Source organism: Columba livia, chromosome 7, assembly GCF_036013475.1.
Source record: "Columba livia isolate bColLiv1 breed racing homer chromosome 7, bColLiv1.pat.W.v2, whole genome shotgun sequence".
Taxonomy (NCBI): domain Eukaryota; kingdom Metazoa; phylum Chordata; class Aves; order Columbiformes; family Columbidae; genus Columba; species Columba livia.
Genome location: NC_088608.1, coordinates 11,914,863 through 11,929,318, shown reverse-complemented (window position 1 = coordinate 11,929,318; position 14,456 = coordinate 11,914,863). Strand labels below are relative to the sequence as shown.

General features: G+C 41.8%; 1 protein-coding gene across 10 annotated transcripts in view; it reads right to left on the bottom strand.

The window, feature by feature from the left end:
• SEMA5B (semaphorin 5B) overlaps positions 1–14,456 on the bottom strand; it is a 269,944-nt gene that overhangs the window by 171,946 nt on the left and 83,542 nt on the right. For 9 of the 10 annotated variants that reach the window (XM_065070521.1, XM_065070522.1, XM_065070523.1 and 6 more), the window contains one exon: positions 13,360–13,420. The exons of the other annotated variant lie outside the window; for it this stretch is intronic. The gene's annotated coding sequence lies outside the window, so the exon portion shown is untranslated. The remainder of the gene's footprint in view (positions 1–13,359; positions 13,421–14,456) is intronic. 10 annotated transcript variants of the gene reach the window in all.

The following is a 14,456-nucleotide window of genomic DNA, read 5'->3' as shown; positions in this document are numbered from 1 at the left end:
CCCCTACTCTAAAGTGAGAGAAGTTGCCAACAGAGCGACTAGAGGGTGCTACAACACACAGGGGCCTCAGACTCTGACCGCCTGGCGTTTAGAAATTCCTGGCATAAATTAACTGTTCAGCTCTGTGATGATGCTGATTTGCTCCACTTGGCATAAGCAGATATTCAGATAGAAGAGAAACAATACTTTCTGAGACCTGTCATCCTCAGGTTTTCAAATCCACAGGCATGTTTTATAGAAAAAAAAGATGAAAGACAAAAATAGACTTGTACAGAGAAAGACTTCTGTGTCACAAATGAAAATTCGGCTTAATTAAGCCAACTCACATACATTATATTCCACCCATAAAACTTATTATCACCTAAAAATTCCCATCAAATGTAAATTTTCCTCAGTGATTTATTTATGCAGTTGTGATGTGGGCAGAAAGCACACAAAGCAGTGGGAGCTGCAGGCTGAAGTAAACAGTGTTGTCAGAATATGCAAAACAAGGGAAGAACACAAAAAAAGAGAGAGAGAAAGAAGGGACAAACATTCTCTGGCTGGAAAGTTATTGAGTGTTTAGAGCCAAAGAGAAGTGGAAAGCTCGGGGAGGAATTTCTACACGTAACCTATGGACTCTACCCTATTTCCACTCCCAGCATCTCTTCCATTTAGCTAACAGATGAAAAATCTTTTTGGGGTTAGATGTAGGGTTAGGTTTGTGGTTTTAAAGGTCATTGCCTAAAACCAGCACGGCAGTGAGCAGAAAGGAGCTTTGCAGTTGGTCGGCTTTGGCGTATCCCACACTTTGAGGAGCCTGGTGGTGAGGTAATCCCCCAGGAATGTGAGTGCGGTTGGATGGCTGTGAAAAGAGAGCGGTCAGCTACCAAAGCTCTGTGCTGAATATTCACGTCACACACACACAATCATTTTTCTTGTTAAGTATTGAGAAGAATGGGAACATTATAAGTGCAGTATCTTTTTTGGCTACAAGTTTAGCTGCTAAAGATCTGCTCCCTGCTCCTCCACTCCACCAGCTGTGCTCCACCTCCATCCCCAAGCTGAATGTGCACACACTGAACTTTGTAGGATAAAAAAAGCAGGGAGAAAATTAAATACAATTGCGCTAAAGCTAAAGTGTAAGAACTTTAAAAGATGCCAACACAGCAAATGGAATAAGCATTTTAAGGTCACCTGTCTGTATAAAAACCACACCTTATTGAACACATAACCCTATGCCATGTGCTTGGGTTATACCCACATCCATATCCATATCATATTACTCAAAGCAACTGTTTTCCTCTCTGTATGTCGGAGAGTCATTACAGCCACAGCAGATTAAGTTTGTTTTGCCAGTGCCAGGTAGTGTTGGTAGCGCTGGCTGTTGAAATACCTTTACCTGCCTGCAGCACTTAGCAATTAGTTGCAGTGAGACAGAGTAAGTGAGGACCAGGTGTCACAGCCCAAAGCTCAAGTATCTCACAGAGTTTTCCACTCATTTTGGTGAGTTTTGGATCAAGCTCTAACCAAGAAAAAAATGCAATATAATACTTCTAGTCACTTTTCTGATTATTTGCCAATAAGGCTAGACAGAGAATCTGCTCTTTTTTCTTTTTTGTTTTTTTTCCTTCCTGTTTCATGCATCCTTGCATTGGCATTCATCTGTCCACTTCCATATGTTCTTGCTCATCCCATGCTTAGCTCAGTGGGCTCATGCAGTTAGCCTGCACAGAAGCAAGACAATGACACTGCATGGAACTAATTTTCAAATTAATGATATCCACAAAGAGAGAGAGTTAGACAAATCACATCCCTCATTTGAAGATATTTTTTTTTCTATTTTTTCAAGCAATTGCATAAATTTGAAGGTACAAGACTACATTGTTTCTAGGTCACTAAATACCTGATTATGAGATGATTAGCTTGACTGACACGTTTAAACGCCAATCTCTCCTCTCTTATAGGAAACAACCAGTTCAAACATGTAACTCAGACATGTAAACAGTACCTTTAAACTTACTGTTTAACAAAAAGAAAGAAAGTTGGATGAAAAACTGTCAGTCTACTTCAAAACGTCAACTATATTCCTAGGTAAGCAAAGTGCAAAAAGCATTAATATATGTGCTTAGAGAGATTAAAACTCATTAGGAACAAACTTCCTAGAACTAAGAAGCAAAAGACTCAAATGGGTGCTCTGTGCAAGGGGCCACAATGCAAAGTTACTGAAAATTCATTAAAGATTTTAGCATTCAACTTCTAAACACGCATATATAAATGTCCTCACAGCTGTAACTAACTCCAACGCAGATCTTCAACGATGTGTAGCATTGGGAAAGGTCCTGGACAGCGTCTGGTGCTGCTTATTGCCAGCTGAGGATTGCCCCACAATGCAGACCTCTTCTTCAGAAGACACTAAACTCTCCACAGATATTAACTGACCAAACCTGAAAATCATACTGTGTTACATCAAATCAAAGCTCTCCACTTCACCAGAGGAAAAAGTGAGATACAGAGCCACCAAGGGACTTCTCAGGGTCCTTCCACAAACTGTGACTATAAGGTACAATTCCCTTGTTTATTGGCGAATTTAACTCCTATTTGAGACCACAACTGAGTAAAACCTCTAAATACTTCACATCAGGATGTGAATGCGCCACTTCATACAAGGAGGACCACTGTTGCACACCGTGCTAATGAAGGTCATTAACTCACAATGACAAAAGGTGCTTTCTATCATTACTGCCATGACTACAGCAAAGTCTGCTTATGCTTCAGCTTCCAGAATGGCTGCCCCCACTGGAATTTCTGCAGATGGTCCATCACCCATGCAAGACATCGACAAAACGTATTTTTAAAATGTCCATGTGAAATTATGTTCATAATTTCAAAACTGTCCCAATTACACATGTTTGGAAGGTGACAATCAAAGACTATGGTTAAAAAAATTACACTACTAAAAAGTTATTTTCCTTTCAACTATCTTGTCAAGTTCATTAATACCTTCTGCTGTTGGTGAAATGATCCCCCATTAACATTTCCATTTATTATTGCAGTTCTATTAATGAGACCACAAAAAATGGAAATGAGGCCTATAAATATGCTAAGAGTTAAAGTGAGGAATTGTAACAGTGTGTGCACTTTATGAGTAATGTTCCAGTATCGCTAGCATTCAAAACAGCATGGAAGGATGGCTCTGCAGCGTAAGCATCTAGCTTAGCAAACAAAACCCTCAAACACCCAAACAAAAAAAGCATGATTCCTGAAACTATAGGTTAAAATCTCAGCAGAGTCAGCTCAGTCTTAACCCCTGCTGCAGCAGACAGGAGAACTCCACCCAGTTCACTGTGAAAGTGTCTTTGGAGAAGGATTTTCTCAGTGAAGGACACAGGGACTGTTAAACTTCACAAGGCAAATTCTGCAGGAGGAAGGATTCGTCTCTGTGTTCTTTGCTAAAAAGCCGTCTCTCCATGCTGATGTCACCCTCACTGCCACCACACCCTGTACTGGGGGAAAATTGATTCTCAGGTCCTCCAGGAAAAAGGGCAGGCTATAAATAGAGAATTCCAGCCTTGGGAACCACATTAAGATTCATTTGAGAAATGTGTTTATTGTCAGGTAGCCCTTTAGATTCCCCAGGCTCCCACAGTCCCTCTGCTGATATTTTCTCCAACAAACAGTGAATATCCTCCATGGGTCAAGAACCATCCTTATGCAAATGGTATTACTGCAACTTGCGTTTTCAATTATTAATATTTCACTTCTTGTCTTTCAAACTTTTTCAGAAAAGGAGGAAAGCAGCAGCTTGTTCCCCTGGGAACAAAACCACAAAATGCGGTACCTTGCTGAGCCACGAAACAAACAGTCCCTTCAGCACAGGTGTGCCATATCTTGCTGGCAACATTTTTGTTTCTATGTTTTATTTCTCTCTAGTGATTAAAAATGATCGATCCTACCCCATTTTCAGTGTATAGCTGATGACACTAGGCTTATGCTTAATGAAATGCGTAGCCACACTTCCACTAGCACTATCATCGTCCAAGGAGCAAACTTATAATTATTACATTGATTTTATAATTTATTTTCCAGGAAGCTCAGATTTCATGACAGGGATTGGCTTTGCAGTGAGGTCCCACTACATCAGTGAGAACACTGCAATTCATGCTTCTTTTTAAGTACTAACAGAAGAAATAATCTAAATTAGCCAGTTTGCCATGGCAGTAATAGCAGGTTTGAAAAAAATCCCCAGACACCTTCAGTAAGATGAAATAAAACGAAAACATAAAAAGCAAACTATTTAATGAGAGTATAGGCTATTTCAATAAATCTAGTTATTTGATAAGCAGACTGCCACTGTCAGCTTCTTATCCTCTGTGAAAATGCATGATGCATTTTCTCTGTTTGCTTACAATTTCAAACCTTCCCCTCCTGATCAACATCAGCATTTTTGCTCCAGAGCCTCTACCGCCACGGACTGGCAGCACCGGCCCAGCTCCCACCTCTCGGGAGGGTCGAGGCGCTGACAGCCCAGGCTCGGCTCAGCAGCACCCCCGTACAGAACACGGAGCGGGGGGTTGGAGGCTGTTAAACGTTCTTCCTCCTCTGAGTTTGCCTAAAGGGAAGGAAAACGGCCCCTGCTGAGAGTGTACGTACGTAAAGCTGTAACAAACATTTAATTTTAGCTGATGTGAAAGAGAATTACTCTGTGCACTCTGCACTGCCAGTTCCTACTGCAGCTGCTCAAAAGAGGTGAGTTTGGAGGGTTATTAATTCCCATATTAGTGGTCAGCCTCCCCCTCTTTGCTGAAATACAGGCTCCCAAGTGTGTTTCAGTCTTACTTTCCCACATCTTTCAATTCTCCCATTATAAGCAGATAAGGTCATTATTTGGCTGAAAAGGACCTCAACCCAACACAGGCTCACAATACTTTATCTAGCTTTATGATTCGACAACACACTTTTCCTTCTGTGTAAAAAAAGCTTGTTCGAAAAAAGAAAGTAATTAAAAATGTATAGCAAGTTCCAGGGAAACTGCTGAAATGCCTACTGCCTGTGTTTACTGTTTGTGCTAAACCCGTTAGCAGCCACAGGAGGGAAAGACTCGGATATGATTTTTAAACGAGGATAGTGAAAAACATTTCACTCTCCACCAGAGCTGATTTGAAAGGATTATTCCTCTGCTACACTTGGAGAGGGCAATGCTGCCAGATGTCATGAATCTAAAAGCACTGTGTGCAAAACATCAGGCAACATATGAAATCCCATGTACCTTACATACCCTGCAGCCTGTTTCTGTACCTTTGCTGAGGTTTGGGCACCAAGCTCAGGGGTACTGCTGGAGCAACCCCCCAAAATTCCAGAGAGATTTGACTCTGCTTGAACGGGAGCAAAGCAGTAGTTATTCCACCAAAAACTGAAGTTTAGCTCATTTATGCTGACTCAGTTTCTAACTCCACTATCTACAGACTGGAAGAGGCTAAAAAAGGGCTATTTTTACATGCTTTACTAAATGTAAGACATGTGATTGGAACGTAGGCAGAGATTCATCTCATCCTGCTTTTTTCACCTGAAAGCCGGGCTAGGCGAGGCAGCGAGGCGCGTGGTTTGACAGCGGGAGGAGATCAGTGTTCCCAAAGGTCAGCGCTTGTCGCCTGTGGGAACATCTTTCTCATGAGTCACTCTCGGGAGATGCTCGTCTCCTTCCTCCACCATACAGCAAAACTGGATTATGATAGATTGTCCCAACAAGCTGTAACAAAGTAACCTGATAGTTATGCAAAATCCTGATCCTCCTTCTTTCCTCCCCTAGCGGTTTTGTGCCAGCATGAACCCGCTGACTTTTGCAAGGTTATTCAGACTCCGATCCATCTAATCATAATTCCGACTCCAAAGTGGTGTTCTTCTGGACTGAAAGCTGCTGAGGGCACTGAATTCAATTTTCCTAACTTCTTCAGAAAAAGTGCCTGAAAGGTAAAAGACTTACAGATCATCCTTTATATAAGGCCTTTCGTTTTTTTCATCCAGGTTTTGTCTCAACAGCAAGCTCTCACAACAAATTTGGTGTGACACAAGACAACTCTACCACAGAACAACTGAGAAATATAAATTGCTGTAAAAGCCCCTCACCACAGGATGAATGGCCCTGGATATGAAGCAAAGGCAGATAATGTTCACACTTCAATGCATTACTTCCAGTGAATTTTGCTGAAGTTTTTGAGGATTATTAAGCTGCCTGCTTCTCTTTCAGACTTTAACAGTGTCAAGGCTGTATACAGAGAGGCGTATGGAAACACTATCTGATCTAAAAGTAGAAACAAAAGACCTTATTTCTCTTTATCTGCTGAAGAATCCAGTAAGCCTCTTGGGCACAAAGTTGAAACCACAGTAAGGACTGTAAAACCCTTCCTGGAGTTGAAGGATCAGAAAGAAAGCAAGAAACATGAGGAAAACAAGTTGTTAAATAGAGTATACTTGAAGAGAGCCTTAATCAAAGGTGATAAACTGTGTATGTCCCTCAGCAGACATTCCAGCACTCACTTAGAACAGGGACTGAGAATTGGGGCTGTTCCTGTTCTTGACTCAACTGGGGCTGCGTTTCCACCCCTGGATACCTCTGTCTTCCCTACCTGCAAAATGGTGATGACTCCTTATTAATAAAATCTAGTAGATGAGAGATAAGTCTTATTAGGAGGCCACATCCTATGTGTCTTCGGGCAGGCAATACCCCAGGGAAATCAGTGTGGGATTTCCCAGCCCAAGGGTTAGAGGACAGAGCCCAGAGCTGTGGGACAAAGCCTGTATAAGGCAGAAGAGATGACCAAGTGCCGTGCCCTTCACATATTTCCAGAGTGGTGCAAAGTAATTCCCAAGCTTGTTGTTGCAAAGCGAAGCTGAGATATATTGCTCCTTTACAAACACAGACGTTTCATCAGAGGACATCAAGACATGTTCTGCCTTTGTTTTGCCTTTCATAACTAAAAAAGACATCCCACAAAATAAACAAAATCCCTTGTTTCATTACCTCCAAACACGCTGCCAGGAGCCAGCCCCTGCAGCAGCCATCATCCTGCTCCCATCTGGTAAATGTCCTCTCCTCCCTTTCCCCCGCTCCCCCTTTTCTACCTGGGGAATTCAGCTGCTTCCAGAAAAAACTTGAAGAGAGAAAAAAGGAATAAAAAAGTTGGCCTGCATGGCCCACAAATAAGAACTGAAAAAAAGTGAAACCGTATGCCTTGTCCCCGGTGGCTCTGGGACTTGGAGCCAAACCAAGGCCATGAAAACAGAATATTGCTCTTTGTTAACCATAAATAAATAAATAAATAAATAAAGGACTACTCGCTCTTGCCTCTTGGGATGTGTTTTCTAAGGAGGAAGAAATGCCCTGTGGAGTTTATTATGTGTAGACGGGAAGTGTGCCTCCTAGGGAAAAGCAACAGAGGTAGTTTTTCCCTTGCTGATTTCTTTCCCGCCTTCCCATCACTCCTTTATTCATTTTGCAAGTCTCCCTCCCCTCCCTTCTGCAATAAGTGAAGCCACACAAAGGAACATGCAGGTAATTCAGCCACTCAGAACTACACAGCATCTCCTCTCCTATATAAACGATCAGTGTGTGGCCTGGGTTTCATTTGCAACTGTAAATGAAACAGGCCTACAACTGTGTTCATAATCCTCCTTAATTGAATTTCTGTGACAAAACCCAGACAAAATTATTACCCTCAAGTTAACAGTTTGCGCGGAGTAGCCAAGGGTTCCTGGGAAGCTTTAAAACAAATGCAGGACAAAACTGGATACCACAAAGCGGTTATTTGGTGTTGGTACCATTTGTTTGAATGGGGGGAGGTTTCCCTGGAGGAACAAGGCCATTTTAATATGAGGGACAGCCTAGAAATTCAACAAAGGCCAGAAAAAATGAGAATTAAATAAGCAGTAGAAGAGCTTGGATGTAAACCAGTACATGCTGCTCACACCACAGCTACTGGAAGGAGGTGTTGGGCTGTCCTGCCTTTTGAAAGAGCAGCTCCATTCACAACTTGGTGTGGGTAATTGAGAGAGATTCACAAATCCAGAAGGACTTGAAACAACTGTTTGGTTTGTGCTGAAGTTCACGCTCCTTTAAAGCCCACCATGTAATCATTTCCTTAACTCAATCACCAGTTATATGGTAAATACGCAGAGCATTAGTAATAATGCCAGGCCGCTGACAAAATATCAAGACTTATTTTTAAAATGTGAGAACCACTGCTAAATGGAAGCAAGGATGTAAAATGGGCACTGCCTTGAAGGGCACTCCCACTGCTTGCAGAAGATGAAAATTAAAGCCTTTCCTATGACCAAAATTTAGTGTTTGTTATTCTTTCAGATGATACAGATGTTTTCTTGAAGGATTGGGCGAAGCTGGTATGAACAGAGATGTCTGTTTGCAACAGATAATTCTGTGCATCATACGCCATGTACTTGGACAGACACCCTATTTTTACCCCAAAGCACCATGTTTTCGTCATCTCTGTATCAGATGGTAACTACAGCAAACTAGCAAAGTTATTAGGGATCAAAGCAGACCCTTTATGCTTCAGTTTACACAGAGCTGATCAGAGCAGTGAAAACCACGTCACCCCAAGGCAATGCCTGCCTGGGTTACACCCCCCATGCTCATAGAAGTTCATATCCTTTGCCATTTCAGCAGAAGGCAAGGCTATGAGGGAACGGGGAAGGTTGAGGTAATGGAAAGAGAAACGCTGTAGTTCTTCAGTGTGCGCTCATGTCCTGTGTGTCATGCAGACCACTCGCAGGCAGAGGGGTGATGGAAATTTAGGGGCAGAGGATGCTGGTGTGGCCTTATATGAAAATTCCCTCTAATGTAATTATGCAGCATGGAAGTAAAATACTGCTAGAAGCAATTAAATGAGCAATGCTGTTCAGAGAGCAGACCTCATTAGCACAGACCTCCGTGCTGCTGCAGGACAGAGTGCCCCTGTCCCCACCCTCACTTGCAAGGTGAAGCTGGAGTAATGAGGGACCTCAGAAGAGTTTCCAGGAGACATTTCCTCTCCCAGGGTTTCAGTGGGTAACAACCAGGTGCTACCGCCTTCCTCAACATCTCTGCTGCAACATGTTTCAGCAGTTGCATTAACACCTGGTTTTGAGAAATTGCTCGTTAGCCCTTGGGTCCTGTGCCACTTCAAGTAACATTTTAAGAACACGTTTTTATAGCTTGTGTGTTCTGTTTTTCCTCAGGCCATAAGTCAAATGCACTGAACAACACCAGGGGCAAAGTGAGACAGAAATAAATAGATGGGTATGCACATGCCTGCAACCCCCCACATACACACACACACATGATCAGGGCCAGAGATCAATGTCTTCAGGAAAAGGCATGCAGGGCTAAATTCATCACAGTGCATTGTCACTGGTGGCAAATGAAAGGAAAAGGAACATTTAAAAGGGTGATGAAATGTTTCAAGAAAAAGCAATATTTTTAATGTACTTGTAAAATCCATTGGCAATGACTTTTCTGGTTAATTGGTTTCATCTTATTAAACTAAAACCCCATTTTTAAAATACAGACATATTCAAGCATAAGTCCAATTTCTTCAGCAAAAACCAATACGCCATTTCAAAGAAGAAAATTAAGCAACATAAACCATTTCCATTAGCCTGAAAGTACAGCACTTGGTATGGGAAAGATAAATGGAACTGTGTGCTTGTCTTTTCTAAAATGTACTTTGGAAAAATCATGTTGCTAATTTACCCCAAAACTGCAGCCCCCTTCTTCCCAGGCCCTGTGAAAATGGATTAATATTTTGGGCCAATTATGCAGTGATTTATAAACCAGCCTTCTGCTATTTTTCCCTGCACTTGTCATGTTCAACTGCTTCCCCCTTATCAGACCATTCTCCTTCTCATTAAGTAGTCCCTCTGTCTCACTTGCCAAAGAACTGCCAATGGGCCCCTCATTTTACAGAAGAATAGACCCGGCCTTACCAATGGGAAAGGGCCTCTGATGTACCATGGACACAGCACAGTGAAGCGTGGTAATTTGCCTGTGTTAATGATGATACTTCACAATGATCAGGAAAACAAAAATCTTTAATACCTAAATGACATCCAGTCCTTTGGCAGCCTGTTGAATTCAAAACTGGTGGAAGCAAAACTCAGTGTCCCTTAAGAGATGAGCTAAAAGTGGCTGCAATTCCTAATCTGTATGGAATCACTAAAATGGGTTATTTGATGCTCAGAACAGGACAGAAAAAAAAACAATCCCAGTGTTTCAAAACATTTTAGCAGCTTAAAAGCAATGAATATTCGGGGAAAAATTAATGAACATAAAAGCAAACATTTTTTTGGACATACTATACACATGCATGATTCTCAGCTCCCATTACTCTGCTCTGTGTGAGGGATTTTGTGCAAAATACCAATGAAAAGTGGGCCTAAAGCATAATCACTTGTTTTTTCCTTTTTAGGTGAGAAGAAGTCATTATTGTGGGAAGGACAGAAGGGCAGTCTGCATGTGCTACTGCTTCTTTCTGAGGATTCTCTAATTCCACAAAGCACTGAGCTCTTGAGTGCTAAATCAACCCCCAGAAATGCTTTCAACCTCAGTTCTCATCAGAAGCTTTTCCCTTCTTAGAGCTGGTTCCCTGGACTGCCTGGCTGGGCAGAACACTGATTGCTTTGGCCAGTCAAAGTCTGGTTGTTCCAAAAAGTCAGTCTTCGAATAGAGCACATTAAGCTACTCAGTGGGAGAAATTCTGCTGTCATATTTGGCCAAACACGGCAGGCAGAACAGCACTGACTTTGCTGACATTATTTGGTGTGCACCAGAAGGAACTGGAGATCATAAATGATCACATGGTGCATGTTTGGTAATCCTCTGTCACTGTTGAAAGGTTGGGGAATAGACTTAAACATACGTTTAGGAAAAAAAAAAATAATAACCAATATTTACAATATAGCTCATATAAGAAAAGGCTTCTATGGTATTTTCCAAGTGCAGTGGGAGTGATTTGTCAGAAGTTGGCCAGTTGCAGCTTTGTAGGTTTTGTAGCACATTCCACACATTTCTGGTACAGCTGTGCAAAGCAGGAATGGGACTTGAATTCAAGAGGCTGCAGAAAGGTGAAATTGCTGAGAAATTAGGACAAAGTCATTTCAGAGCAGCACTTGTCCAGGCATTCTTCAATTCACAATGTTCAACACTCAACAAACCTTGAGGTAAACCTCTATCATAATTAAGCAATAGCTTCTGCTGTAGTGTTTGCAGTGGGTGTTTTTTAAGATTTTTCAATGTAGGGTTCATCAGTCTTACTGTCTTGCAACATTATGTTCTTACCACAGGAAAGGTTTGTCAACCCAGGTTGAAAATAAGCACCTAAAGACTCTCTAAATATCTGTTTACTCATTCTGGAGTAGCACTCAAGGGGAGTACTAAAATCTTCCGAGATAAATGTCACACACTGCCTGTTAAAAATTCCCCAAAATGTTGTTTTCTTAAGCCTTTCTTTACTAATGTGCCTGCTTCAATTAAAAAACATGTTCTAAAAGTCCCCCAAGGGGTGTATTTCAATGGCTGGCTTTTTGCAGAAAATTTGCAGAAAACGTGGCTATGGCGCTATGGCGCTAGCAACAGGGCTTTGGGAGGGACATGAGCAAATGATGTCCTTTAAAGACCAAATGATTTCCTGTAGGTTCAAATCTTACCATTTTTCTGAATGAATAAATTTTATACCTTTCATCTTGAGTTCTGTGGACCTTGCCAAGTTGAGACCATAATACTTATCATCAATTTATCAATAAGACCATGGATGACACTTCAGAGGCCTGATATTTGAGACCTGTCTTTTTCCCTAGGTCTCCCCTAGTGGAGACTCAGACATGGATTCCAGGTATTTTTGTAAAATAAATAACTTATTTTCAAGGTAGAGCATAGAGCAGCTCGAGCTGAGTGCCACCTGAAGAGGGACCCTCCGCAGAGGTTAATGCTAAGCAAACTTATGCCAAGCAAATTCTATATAAGCAGTCTCTATAAGTTCTATAAGGAGCAGTATACCAAATAATCCAATAAGCTAGGGCGGTCTATTCTCTGACACACGGAAAGCCTCCCAGCTGTGACCCAGCACAAGTACTTGTGCAGTGGGGCATTCAATCTCTGCACAGCACAGTTTCAACTCTTGCTGTCTCTCTCGATACCAAACTGCCAATGTGAACACTCCCGCTCACAGACAGGGTTGTGGCAGAGCTGATACAAGGTACTTGTCACGGCAGCTTAAGTAAAATCCAGGATTTTCCCTCTAGATTTTGCAAGATGAATGCATAGGTGTAATTATTAGATTCATTAATTCTAAAATAGTGGTATACCTTTTGCTTGCTACTTGCCAGTCAGATATAGCCACCAGGTGGGCAGCTATTAAGGGCAAACCACAGTTCCTATCACCCTTTTTTGTTCTTCAGCTTCCTTTTGCTGTGCATTTTCCTTGAGCTCTTTCCCTTTTGATCTCCTTGAGTAAAATGGCCTCCTTTATTGATTAAATTACGAATTCCAATGGTGGATGGATGATTGAGTTATATGATAACACCTGCTGGAAGTCATCAACTACAACTGAAATAAAAGGAAAAATTAGCACTCTCTTTATTACAAAGGTTTGGATGTTGAGTAGCTGACTGAATTAAATGGAGATTGAGCAGATCTGAGAGAACTGATTAGGAAAAACAAAGCAGAATTCAGGAAAGAGCTACCAAAATTAACAGCTCGCTAATTCACCTTAGAAAAAGATGTAAAAAGTTGAGGAGGAGAAGGAAATTGTAGGTTTTTCAAGCATTCCCGACCAGAAATTGCACAAAAGCTTGTCTCTGTGATAAGACTCCTCAGATACCCAACTCTGACACCAAGTTACCAAAGGCCAACAAATACATGACCAGGGCAGCAACCCCTTGGGTTCATTCATTCAGCTTTAGTAGGCCTTTTTAATTAGCGGTATCACAAGCAAAATAGGGTTCTTGGCCTTTGTTCTGTGCCTGGGAACCAACTGCATGCCAGCTTTTGGTAATGTATCATTGCATTTTATTCACTGCTCATCTACGTTAATGAGGTATTTTTATTTTTGTCTGCTTGTGGCATTTCCTGCAATACTGACAGATGTCTTTGGCTTTCCTCCTGAAGATTAAGCAACCATTATTGGAGTTTTTAAATGAGACAAGAAGCTGATACAGCAAAGTGTATAAAATGGCACAATTCACTACAGAACTGTGTCATCTTCCAGTCACTTCCTTGCAAGCTCGCTGCAAGGTCAAGTCCAGCAAAGATGAGTTCTAGCAAAGCTCTGGAAGGAGTGTAAACACAGCTGTTAAAGAAGGGTCGCAAACATTATCTTATTTACTTACAGCCTCTGCATTACTGAAGTGTCATATTCAAAGTCACGCTCCAGGGAAAATCCTTAGTAACCTGTAGAAACATCAGAAACAGAGTCTTCAGTGGATAGTTCTAACTACATATTCTGTCCAATGGGGAAGAGAATTTTACGTCACATTTTGACATTATTTTGGAAACAAAATGTAAAGAACATATCATTTAAGTTTGACCACAAAACAGTGTAAAAATTTTCCTTAACGCTCATCTACAGGTTGCTTCAAAACTTGCTTCAGCTGCAACCTTTTTTCTCAATATTTGCTTTCTGCAAAAATTCTAACCTGCAGATTTGCTAGCAGCAAATGTTCATAGAACCAATAAATATTTTAACACACTCAATCTAACTTAGAAATTGTGCAGCCCTGCCTGAACTTTTTACAATCCTGAAAGCTTCATCCTCATGGAAGAGACAAGGGATCGCTCTTGTCCAAGTTTCCACGTGACAGATTTGCACCAGTGAGAAAAGTAGGCTGTGAACACACATCTTACTCCTCACTGCAGCACCCTGCTTGGGGACATTGCTGTCCCCACCACCCATCACCCTGCCTCTTCATTCAGCCCTGCCCAGCTCACTGCCCCCTCCATTCTGTCAGCAGAACTACTCACAAATACAGTCAGAAACTGGTTAGTAAGACCTGTTTAAACCATTCCTGTGAATCCAGGACCTGCAGCCAGATGAAGACGTGTGAACACAGCCTGCAGGATTTGTCCCAGGTCTCACTGCAAGCCTGGCAGGGCAGATAGCTGGTACACTCGCTGTGAGCCCATACCCCCCTCTTTCAAACACCGAGGGTACTGACCCCAAAGCAAAGCACAGACTGAACAGATTTGCTCAAAACTGCATACCTCAAAGGTTATTTTCATTACTTTAACCTTTCTGTCTTATCCAAAAGCCCCAATTCCACCAAAACCTGATGAAAGAGGCAAAAATTGTAACAAGTTATAACAAATTCTAGATTCTTTTCTGATCATTTATTCTTTAGCTTCACATGATGGCAGCACCCCAAAGCCCACCCCATGCCTGACCCCTTTGTGCTAAACACTGTGCGGACACTGGCCGTGGAGTCTCTGC